At 45.2% G+C, this 12,623-nt stretch overlaps 1 protein-coding gene and 1 long non-coding RNA gene across 4 annotated transcripts in view; one reads left to right on the forward strand and one right to left on the reverse strand.

Moving 5' to 3' along the window:
* The window catches only part of myo16 (myosin XVI), a 774,098-nt gene that overhangs the window by 358,248 nt on the left and 403,227 nt on the right, over window positions 1-12,623 (forward strand). The gene's annotated exons all lie outside the window — the stretch shown is intronic.
* LOC127527475 (uncharacterized) overlaps window positions 1-12,623 on the reverse strand; it is an 89,801-nt gene that overhangs the window by 67,486 nt on the left and 9,692 nt on the right. The gene's annotated exons all lie outside the window — the stretch shown is intronic.

Raw genomic sequence — 12,623 nt, forward strand, 5'->3', positions numbered from 1 at the left:
ACCATTCTTCTTTCTAATTGACCTCATTGTTCTTACCGGGTGAGTGTCGCCGTGCTTCTCCAGGCTCTGTCCACAGGGGGCGCTCTTTACACTGTTGTAGCAGGTCTCATTCTATTGTATGTGGCTGAACCGACTTCTTCTATTGTTTAGTCCAATGGTTCTCAAGTTCATTTCTAGACACCCACTGTGACTACGAGTTTTTATTCCAAACAATTTCATAGGCAGCTGCTGTTAATTGATGTCATGGTTCAGGTGCTGGAACAAAGTGAATGTCACTGTGCTATTCCTGGCTTTGTCAGCAGGGGGAGCACCTTAGAGTGCAGTAACTCATTCTCATTGTACTTCTCTATGGTTGAACTGATTTCTTGAAGAGTTTAGTGCAGTGATTCTCAAGTTCAGTCATGGACGGCCTCTGTGGCTGCAGGTTTTTATTTCACAAGCTCACTGATACTTCTGATTGAGCTCATTGTGCTGTTTCTGAAACTGTTGTGATTTACATGACACAAAATGGCAGAAAGTCAGAATTAGAGTTTGCTGCCCTATTACGGGGTGCTCATAAGAAATGTTATGATTTGCTTAGTTATGTAAAAACAGATAATACACAGTAGTAGTCTGGGCAAATATTTGAAATATTGAAATGTGTGCTTCAGTTTTAAATAATTTAAGTGTAAATATTCTCGATTGTAACAGAAATTTGTCAGCGGTCACCCTCTGATAGAGGTTGCAATACTAGATGGCACTATACCAGCGATTAACCCGACACACAGACACTGATAAGATGTTATTAAAACACCAAGATTTCTTTTCTTCAGGTAAATAGTGCCCAAAGCACCTCCACCACAATGAACAAATAAACATAATAATTTCTAAATCTCCAAATCTCTCCTCCACACCTCAGAGCAAGCTCTATCCTGTACCACCCAACTCCAGCTTGCTTGCTGGGTTCCCATCAATCCTTCAAATAGTCCTTGACCCGGAAGTGCTTCTGTCCTTCCGACCACGTGACTAACTGGCACTTCCGGGTCTAATGAAGAGCTGACATTTTCTTCAGCGTTCTCATGACCATAGACATATATAGATAGACGGTGCATTCACTGTGTTGCCCAGTCGACACGATACATCAGCGCGTCCGCCTTATTGCGAGTGGCAAAAGAGCCATTTAAACTAATACACGTAGACGTGGAAACTGGGTTTTCTGATGAAAAACAATAACGTTTAAAACAGTATCGTTTGCATACAACAGATTTTGGCGAATCGTTTAAATGCAATTATTTATATCCATTTATACACTAATAATGACAATTATTAAATAATAATTATTATTAATATTATTAAATATATTCCTCCCATATAAGTAACATTTCTCGGACTGCCTTCTTCCATCTCTGAAACATTTCTAGACTTTGTCCTGTTCTTACACAACACAGTACTGAAGTATTGGTTAATGCCCGAGTCACCTCACGTATAGATTACTGTAATGTTATTCTATTTGGCATCCCACAAAAACTTGTCCATCGCTTACAACTTTTTCAAAATTCTGCTGCCAGGATAATAACCTGCTGTTGTAAATCCACTGAACATATTACACCTTTTTCTCTCTCCACTTCACTTGCTCCCTGTTAACTACCGATTACAATACTAAATACCGCTCTTAACATTTAAAGCTCTCTACAACCTTGCTGATCTCCTACAGACTTACACTCCTCTCGCTCACTCAGATCCTCATCTGCACCTCGACTTTCTGTACCGCACATCACACTCAGTTCTATTGGAGCTCAAGTGTCTCTCATTGTGCTCCTCAACTTGGGAATTCTCATCCCTCTCATATTCGTCAGCTCGATTCAATAACACATTTTAAAACTGCCCTCAAAACTTATCTTTTCAAACTGGCCTACCAATTGTGAATTTTGCACTGTTACTGCCAGTTATCTTTGTTTGTCTTTCTTTTAACAGTGAAATGATACACTCAATGACAAAAATAAACAAGTTTATTGTATACAAATTGGCTTAATAATTTCTGAAAACATTTCACTCATTCCTCTCTCAATCTCTCTCTCTCTCGCACACAATGTGGTTACTTAAATATACACAGGATAGGATCTAAAATCCATGACACAGAACTGTCTTTTGTAGCTTTTTCCGTGTGTTGCCACTCTGTAATTTGAGAGTATTCAGTCTGGCAATATGGTGCAGCCTTAGTTTGTGGAAGACAGACACAACTAAAGACATGAGCATGAAATGATGGTTGTCAATTTCAAACTGTGTTTCCTCAATGTGCTCCTTCATCTGAACCAATCTCAGCCCGAACAAACTGACTGATCAAAGATCCACTGATGGCTTGTCCTAATGTCGACTGTCGGATAACACGCTCAGCTACTTTGACCACCTTGACTGGACCCACAGAAGGAATCATCAGACCTCCTTTGTTTCTTTAATGTGAGCGAGTTGTAGCTTTGATCATATGATGCCGGTACAGCATCTGATACCAAACTAGCACGGCACACATCACAGGACAGCTTTCTCAAAATCCCGTCTAAGGGCTACCTGACCTCCCACTGCTTCCTGAGGTGGATTTCTTTGGGAAACTTTCAAAGTTTGAGAAATGTTAACAGCTAACAACAATCTACATAGTTAGTGGCTAAATACGTTTAGCCAAAACGTTGTTTGGAGGCTCACATAAATGCACCAGTAAGCCCGCGATTCGCCAGCGAATCGGAAATCCAAGCATGGCAATCAGTTTGGATGGATGACATATCATGGAGGGTGGGTGCGTCTGGGGAAATGTCATTTAATTACATAAGCATATCTGTAGTAAAGAGGTCGCGTTTTGTGGAGACGTGATCCCGCTGCCTTTGCTGACACCGACTGCTGGCAGAGTGGAGCACAGCAGGTTCAGTTTACAGGTTGTGGTATTCGTGTGCCAGCCACTGAGTCTGGGAAGCCGCTGGGTTTGAGTCTGTGACCGTTATGTGATCTATATTACTGGCACAGTGGATTAGAGCAAGTGTAGCTCACAAGTTGTGTTGTTTGGGCGGGACGCCGCAGCGTTTGACTCTGGACTCTGGGGCGGACGCCAAACTGAATGACTGCCATGTGATCAACATTACTGGCACAGTGGATTAGAGCAAGTGTAGTTTACAGGTGGCGGGCTCGTTGCAGTGCGGCAGTGCGCGTGACATCCGGTGTACAACCTTCTCGTTTCTGTGGCGGGCTCGTTTTTATGTTTTTGCTCCGTTGTGGGGCTTTATTTTTTTGCCCTGTGGCGGGCTCGTTGCAGCGCGCCAGTGCACGTGCGCCTCTATGCGCAATGCGCCATTTGTTTGCTCTGTGGCGGGCTCGTGTGCTCTGTGGTGGGCTCGTTTTTATTTTTTTGCTCTGTGGCGGGGTTTTATTGTTTTTGCTCTGTGGCGGGCTCGTTGCAGTGCAGCAGTGCGCGTGCGCCTCGATGCGCCCAGCGCTATTGTTTTGCTCTGTGGTGGAGACGTGATTCCGTTGCCTTTGCTGACACCGACTGCTGGCAGAGTGGAGCACAGCAAGTTCAGCCCTGCGCCCTGCATCCATATCCGGTTTACGCCGTGTAGTTTGGGCATCTGGGGATTCCGTACTGTAATACTGTAATGTGATTCACATATGCGCTGAATCCTCTCGTTTTTGTTATCTCTGTGGCTGGCTCGTTGCTGTGCGGCAGTGCGAGTGTGCCTCAACGCGCCCTGCGCCCAGTGCCCTGAGTCCATATCCGGTTTACAACCATTTTTGTTTTCTCTGTGGTGGGCTCGTAGCAGTGCAGCAGTGCGCGTGCGCCTCGATGCACCCAGCGCCCTGCATCCATATCCATATCCTTCGGTTAGTAAGATGGATAGCTTTGTAGCTTAGCTTGGCGTGGCTAAAGTTAAGGTTATAAAACAGGATTTTCTAATGGCCAAATTTAACAATTGTTCAGCTTTACCTATGAAATGTAATCCCTGTGCTCTGGTTTGGAGTGTACAGCAGTTTGTACAATCCCAAGCAGCACATATGTGAGACATCTTTATCCATTACCTCACTCCACAGCAGTGCCACTCGCAATATGGTGGCAACATTAACGTACGATGCTGCTGGTCATGAGGTGTCTAGTAATTCTATGTCTATACTCATGACTACCTCGTACTTCTGGGCTACAAGGAAAGTATGAGTCCCCATGTTCTTTGACAGCTCCCCCTGGTGGCACCCACGGCACTCAACAGGGCTGAGAAACCGAACTCCAAGTCCCAGGATGCCCTGTGGGAATCTGGGGCACCGCCACACTGCAGGGGAGCTACCGTCTAGCATTTTGGGGTGAGCAGTGTCGACAAGTAGGTGCCTTCCGGCTGTCCATCACAAGGTCCCCAGAGGGCTAGACTCGTAGTAAAGGATCAAAAAGAACTTAATATTCATAATCACAACGATACCATCCATCCATCCATCCATCCATTTTCCAACCCGCTGAATCCGAACACAGGGTCACGGGGGTCTGCTGGAGCCAATACCCCACATGCTTTTTTTTTTTTGGATTGCAAGCCGCCCTTCAATATTCCACTAGGACCCCTTTCATATAAGTATGTATGAGAGCGATGCCAGTTGCCTGCCACTCTTAGCACTGGGATTCACTGTCACCAGCCCTACCTAACATTCGGGTGTCCTTGTGACACTTTTTCGGTGATGTGCCGTTTACCAACCAGGCAATGTCTGACTTCCATCGCAATTGGGTGACTTATTGAGATGTGACTTCTCAGCTTTGAAAACATTGTGGGCAAGAAAGCAGCAGTCTTCCCACACTGGGTGCCCTAATAATGGCTGTTTTGTAGTGTAAGGGCCCTGTGGTGACTCTATTTTCCCTTTTATATTCTTCATTTTGTAGACCCTAATAAGACCCCACAAATCCCATGCATTCTCCATTCGGTGGTCATATCTGAAGAGATCTGCTGTGATATCCTTGCCAATATATGTAAAATGTTGGCAAGGTATCTCTGGCCAAGCAGAAGGTAGGCACGCTCTTAACGTCAAACACTGGCACCATATCTGATCGTGTTCAGCTCTGATGGGAGAGCGTCCCACGTGTGGCTGTGATATCTCTGCCAATGAGCAGCTACCCTCTAAATCAGGGGTCGCCAAGTCCAGTCCTGGAGGACCACCGTGGCTGCAGGTTTTCATTCTCACCCTTTTCTTAATCAGTGACCTGTTTTTGCTGCTAATTAACTTCTTTTGAACTAATTTTAATTGACTTGCTCTTGAAGACTCAGACCCCTTAATTGTTTCTTTTTCCTTAAGCAATAATGAGATACAGAATGAGCCAAAACAACTGGTGTCCATCATATAATATCTGAAAATAAAGAAAGGTGAAGGTCTCAGGAATGTCGATCTGCTCAGGTCCCCAGTGCTCTTAGAAAGAGAACATCGATAATTTCTGAAATGTCTGCTATTGCACAATGAGAGCAGCAACAAAGCCACGAAATTCAAGAACGGGTTTAATTAATGAGAGGAATTGGCACCTCATTAAGCAGCTGGTTGGAGTGAAATTGGTTGGAGTCTGAGGCCCAGTTGGTTATGAATTCTGAACATGTATGTATCGTGTCCTGGCGAATAATCAATAAATGGGCTTGAGGGAACTGGGCTTTAGCTGCAATAAATGTTTTTGCAATAAATGCCCACCACTAAAGTACCCACCGGGTTGCCGCTACCAAAAATGTTTGGGATTTCCAACATGTATGAGGTCATAAACTTTCAATTAAGACCAAGATCAATTAGTTTGTGACCAATCCCATGGCAGACAGGCAGACATTAGCATTTTATATATTTAGGTACTGTAGATTTTGTGTAACTGGAATCGTGCGACAGATGAACAGACTTTAGCATTTTATATGCAGTATATAGCATTGGTACCTGTAGAATAATTTAAAAATATTTGCTATCTCTTGCTCTATGTTGTACCTTCAGTGCCTTCCCTCTGTATTGGTGTGTGTGTGAACGTCTCTTCAGCGGGGCTCTGTCTCTCAAGCGTAATCCCATAAAGCCTGCTTCTCGGACTCTGCCATTATTTTCCTCCTGGCTGGTTTTATACTTGCTTGCGTTTGAAGGCGACTCTCTCAGTATGCCTCATATGCTTTTACTCTTCCTTGTTTGTCTCACACTCACACTTCCTCTTTCTTCATGTTTCCAAAGCCAAGCTGACCAATCACAGCAAAGTCAAACTGGCCCAATCAGATTGCTTAGAGGGACTGGACACAGACCTGAGTGTTTTATCATATAGTCTGGCATCACCAAAGTCGCAGGACAGAAGGACAAATATTAGCATTTAATATATATATTTATCTGTATACGTACATATATATGTTTTTGCATAACTGGAATCGTCTAACAGATGGACAAACATCCATCCATCCATCCTCTTCCGCTTATCCGAGGTCGGGTCGCGGGGGCAGCAGCTTGAGCAGAGATGCCCAGACTTCCCTCTCCCCGGCCACTTCTTCTAGCTCTTCCGGGGTAATCCCAAGGCGTTCCCAGGCTAGCCGAGAGACATAGTCCCTCCAGCGTGTCCTGGGTCTTCCCCGGGGCCTCCTCCAAGTTGGACGTGCCCAGAACACCTCACCAGGGAGGCGTCCAGGAGGCATCCTGATCAGATGCCCGAGCCACCTCATCTGACTCCTCTCGATGCGGAGGAGCAGCGGCTCTACTCTGAGCCCCTCCCGGATGACTGAGCTTCTCACCCTATCTTTAAGGGAAAGCCCAGACACCCTGCGGAGGAAACTCATTTCAGCCGCTTGTATTCGCGATCTCGTTCTTTCGGTCACTACCCATAGCTCATGACCATAGGTGAGGGTACGAGCGTAGATTGACTGGTAAATTGAGAGCTTTGCCTTATGGCTCAGCTCCTTTTTCACCACGACAGACCGATGCAGAGCCCTCATCACTGCGGATGCCGTACTGATCCGCCTGTCGATCTCACGCTCCATTCTTCCCTCACTCGTGAACAAGACCCCGAGATACTTGAACTCCTCCACTTGGGGCAGGATCTCGCTCCCAACCCTGACAGGGCACTCCACCCTTTTCCGGCTGAGGACCATGGTCTCGGATTTGGAGGTGCTGATTCCCATCCCAGCCGCTTCACACTCGGCTGTGAACCGATCCAGAGAGAACTGAAGATCACGGCCTGATGAAGCAAACAGGACAACATCATCTGCAAAAAGCAGTGACCCAATCCTGAGTCCACCAAGGACAAACATTAGCATTTAATATATTTAACTAATTGTTGCATAACTGGAATCATATGGCAATATAAGTATAGATATATTTAGGTCTAGTCTAAGGAGAAGTGTGACAGGCAGTAGCATCTTATATATATATATATATATATATATATATATATATATATATATATGGATCGTTTTAGGATAACTTGTATCATGTGACAGATAAACAGACATTATCATTGTATATATTTAGATAAATGTTCTGTAACTTGAATCGCATGGCAGACGGATATTTGAATTTTCTATAGATAGATGGTGCGTAACAGGAAAAGTGTGACAGAGAAACAGACAGACAGGCTGTAGAATTTTATGTACTGTATATAGTTTTTGCATAACTGGAATCATGCGACAAACAGACAGAGAGCATTAGCATTATGTATATATTGTGACAGATAGAGGTTTTGTCCACCTCTTGAACCCTCAGGTACCACTCTGAACACCAGGTAAAAGTATAAATAGTATTTATTTTACTAATATATCGTGCACAAAGCACTCTCCACACCCTGACCCGGAGGTGTTCCCATTCAACAGTCCACAGTTCCTTTTCCCTTCCGGGTCAGGGTAAACAGTCCTTTTCTTCAACCCGGGAGCACATCGTTTCTTCCTGTCACGTGACCGTGACCTACTCCCGGGTTATAGGGCACATGCGAGCCTACGAGCCCCCCTACAGTGACGCCTGGTGGCCCCCAAGGTATCCAGCAGGGCTGTGTATAAAAACTACATAGTCCATGAGGCCCTGCTGGAACTCGGGGCATGTCCACGCTGCTGGGAGAGCTCCTCCTGGCGGCCTGGGGGTGAGGGCCGGAGAAGAATCCGGCAATCCACCACAATATATATATATATATATATATATATATATATATATATATATATATATATATATATATTGTGATAGTTTGAGGGTCTCCGTGACCCCTTGAACCCTCAGACTAGACGTCAGACACCAGGTAAAAGTCCAAATAATGGTTTATTAATAATAATAATAATAATAGTGCACAAAGCACCCTCCTCTCCACAATACTCAATAATAAACAATCAATAATCAATCCTCCTCACTCCCAGACGCGTTGCCACCCTTCCTCCCAGCTCAGCTCGACGTCTGGGATTTCCCATAGTCCTTTTATAGTCCTGATCCAGAAGTGTTTCGCCCTCTCTGTCCACGTGACTAGGAACACTTCCGGGTCATATAAAAACTCTTCTTCACCCTGGAGGCACGTCGTTTCTTCCTGTCATGTGATCATGACGCACCTCCGGGTTATAAGGCACATAAGAGTCCAACAACCTCCCTACAGCGACTCCTGGAGGCCCCCATGGTATCCAGCAGGGCTGTGCATATAAACTACAGAGTCCATGATGCCCTGCTGGAATTCGGGGCACGTTCATGCTGTCGGGAGAGCTCCTCCTGGCGGCCTGGGGGTGAGGGCCGGAGTAGAAAGCCGGCAATCCTTCACAATATATAATATATATGTGGTGGGCTGGCGTCCTGCCTAGGGTTTGTTTCCTTCCTTGCGCCCTGTGTTGGCTGGGATTGGCTCCAGCAGACCCCCGTAACCCTGTAGTTAGGGTATAGCGGATTGGATAATATATATATATATATATATGGTTGAAATAGTTTACTGTCAAATAATGCAAAGAGTACTGCACTCCCTCTCGGGAATCGAACCTCGGACGTCAGCGCTAGAGGCGATGCCCCTAACGTTGCGCCATGGCATGTGGTTCATTTATTTGACAGCATGTAGATCGGGGTAATTACATTCACGGCATTCGTAGTCTGTGTCACAATCTGATTGTATGGGTGGTTACCTACCAGGTAACGCTTGCGGTTGGCCAGCAATCTGCTAACATCTGCCATGATGCCCTCAGTTGTGAGAAGCAGATCATAGAATGGTTGAAATAGTTTACTGTCAAATAATGCAAAGAGTACGCGACACGTGTTTCGCCCTAATTCTGGGCTCATCAGGCATACACACTCGCTGCACTCCCTCTCGGGAATCCATTCTATGGATCGTGGCATCGTGACGGATGTTAGCCGACTTGCTGACCAACCACAAGCGTTACCTAGTAGGTAACCACCCATACAATCAGATTGTGATTCACACTACGAATGCAGTGAATATATATATATATATATATATATATATATATATATATATATATATATATATATATATATATATATATATATATATAGTAACAGATTGAGGTGTGGTCCACCTCTTGAACCCTCAGGTACCACTCTGAACACCAGGTGAAAGTATAATACTTCTTTATTTTATACCTAAACTGTGCACAAAGCACGCTCCACACCACACTACTCATAAACACAACTCTCTCTCTCTCACTAACCAATCCTCCTCGCCCAGACACTTCGCCCTCCTACCTCCCAGCTCAGTGTCTGGACTTTCCCACAGTCCTTTTATATGCCCTGACCCGGAAGTGGTTCCTGGCCAAGCCCACAAGTCCTTATTCCCTCCGGGTCAGAGTAAACAGTCCTTTCTTCAGCCCGGGAGCACGTCGTTCCTTCCGGTCACGTGATGATGACGCACTCCCGGGTTATAGGGCACATAAGAGCCCACTAGCCCCCCTAGAGCGACTCCCGGTGGCCCCCAAGGTATCCAGCAGGGCTGTGTATACAAACTACAAAGTCCATGAGGCCCTGCTGGAACTCAGGGCACCATCATGCTGTCCGGAGGACTCCATCTAGCGGCCTGGGGGTGGCAACTGGAGTCTGTAGTCGGTCGTCCATCACAATATATATATATCCTAACTACAGGGTCACGGGGGACTGCTGGAGCCAATCCCAGCCAACACAGGGCGCAAGGCAGAAAACAAATCCCAGGCAGGGCGCCAGCCCACCGCAGGGCACACGCACACACTCACACACACACCAACCAATCACACACGGGACAATTTAGAATCGCCAATCCACCTAACCAGCATGTCTTTGGACTGTGGGAGGAAACCCACGCAGACACGGGGAGAACATGCAAACTCCACACAGGGAGGACCCAGGAGGAGAACCCAGGTCTCCTTACTTGCGAGGCAGCAGCGCTACCCACTGCGCCACTGTGCCACCTTGGAACAAACACTCTTTCTTTAATGGACCCCCATTAGGGGCAAAGGTCTGGAGACCTGGGAGGCCAAAGACGATGAGCAAGATCTTGTTGTCCACCTCTTGTAATCCATCGTCCTGGAATGGTGTTGTTCAAGTAACACCGGATCTCCAAGTGGAAATGGGGGGGGGGACCATCCTGCATGAAAATGAAGTGATCCGAATCTTCTTGAAGTTGAATTTTTAAACTTTGAACTTTCCTCTATCTAGTGATGCGTGGAATGTGTTTCTGTCTGATACAGTTTATTTGAAATACATCTTTCATTTTGTGAATAGCCCTGGCCCCTGCTGGCCCCTCCAATACCTTCCTAAGCCAATAAAGATGAATTGATTCTCTTCTGGAGGCAAATGGGGGTCTGACCTGGTTAAGTAAGTGATGCATTGGCTCTGTGACGTTCAGTATTTTAATCCATTCTTATTTGTCACACAGTTGGAGAGAATGATGATGTGTTATTTGTTTGGATGTGCAAGTAAGATGTTCTCTGAACTCCAGACACTAGACAATACAACTACGGCTACTGCTACTTAATGCAAGTGAGACTCTGCAGGGTGACACAATTACAAATGACAGAGCAGAAGAACAGGATCCCGTTGGATTGGAAAAGAATACGAACCTGAAATTGAATTTGATGCAAAATTTGAAGTTGGCCGAGGCACAACATTCCTTGCTAAATCATGAGATCTCGTGAAGATATATGACGTACTTGACTGAGGGTCTCCCATTGCCAACAGCAGGATTCAGTCCAAGTTGTGTGAGTGGTGTCTTTTTTTTCAAGAATGTCACAGTGCGACTGACGCTCTTCACGGCTGGACAGCTGTGCCTCATAAAGAGGTCACTCGCTTAGGCCGGATTTACACATTTCTGTGCCCTAGGCCAAAGCCCATAATTCTGTGCTGTTCAAAAAGTTGATTGATAATTTTCAATTTAATGTGTAATAGTTTATTTTTGAAACATATAAGCACTTAATACAACCTTTATAATCTTTGAACCACATTATATTTTTTAATCCAAAACTACACTACTGCACTACTTATGGAATTGCATAACATTAACACCTACAAGGGCGGCACGGTGGCACAGTGGTAGCGCTGCTGCCTTGCAGTTAGGAGACCTGGGTTGGCTTCCCGGGTCCTCCTTGCGTGGAGTTTGCATGTTCTCCCCGTGTCTGTGTGGGTTTCCTCCCACAGTCCAAAGACATGCAGGTTAGGTACACTGGCGATCCGAAATTGTCCCTAGTGTGTGTGTGTGCCCTGTGGTGGGCTGGCACCCTGCCCAGGATTTGGTCCTGCCTTGTGCCCTGTGTTGGCTGGGATTGGCTCCAGCAGACCCCCGTGACCCTGTGTTAAGATATGGCGGGTTGGAGAATGACTGAATGACTGACTGACACCTACAAAGAAACTTTCCATCGAATTTCTTCAAATCATCCTAAATGCCTACTAGAATTCCTTCCTTTGCGCTTTTGTCCATGAAAAGGCTTCAGTTGGTTCATCGAGGTTGACAGATCTTGTTAAATCTGCTTCAATACGAAGAAGTGCAAGGGCATCCAGCTTATTTTGCTGCATCGTAGATCTTAAATGATCCTCGATTCTTTTCAGAGAAGAAAAAAAGACCTTTCAGCCGAGGAATTCGTCGCTGGCGTGCAGACAAGCATTCTTACTAAAATGTCAACGTTTGGATAAACTGTTTGTAGTCCTTTTTTCTTGTAGCCACTTGCAAAGTGCTAAGGGGTTTTTTTTTAGTCCCAATGTTGCAATCAGTTATGTGAGATTTCAGATGGACAAGTTCATCGCATACAGCGGGCGGATTCCAGATCATCTTTGAAAATCAAAAGCAGGTTTCTTCCCTCTTCTTCTTCAAGTTCAGGAGAAGTCAGCGACCAGAATTTTGTAATAGCACCAAATCTTTCACCAAACTCTTTGTAAGCAACTGACCTTTTCTCAAGTTCTGCTTTAAGGTTGTCAGCTAACATTAGAAATGTATTGATTCAAAAGTTGTCACGCCCGCTTTAACGAACTTCACCATCACGTGTCTCATCAAATTGAAGTTTCGTGAGAGTCGACCGCTTTTAATCACGCTCATATACTTTCTTTTCAGAAATGTCGAGGCCTTTTTCCTCATATAAATCAAACTGTTTTAGCAGTTCCATCAAGAACTTTACTAGTGATGCTGCATAAATCAGCCATAAGTTGTGTATGTTTCATGTTTTGTAATAAAAATCTCAGCCCCGACTTATAATTTGGCCAAC

The sequence above is a fragment of the Erpetoichthys calabaricus genome, chromosome 4, assembly GCF_900747795.2.
Source record: "Erpetoichthys calabaricus chromosome 4, fErpCal1.3, whole genome shotgun sequence".
In the NCBI taxonomy this organism is placed as follows: Eukaryota; Metazoa; Chordata; class Cladistia; order Polypteriformes; family Polypteridae; genus Erpetoichthys; species Erpetoichthys calabaricus.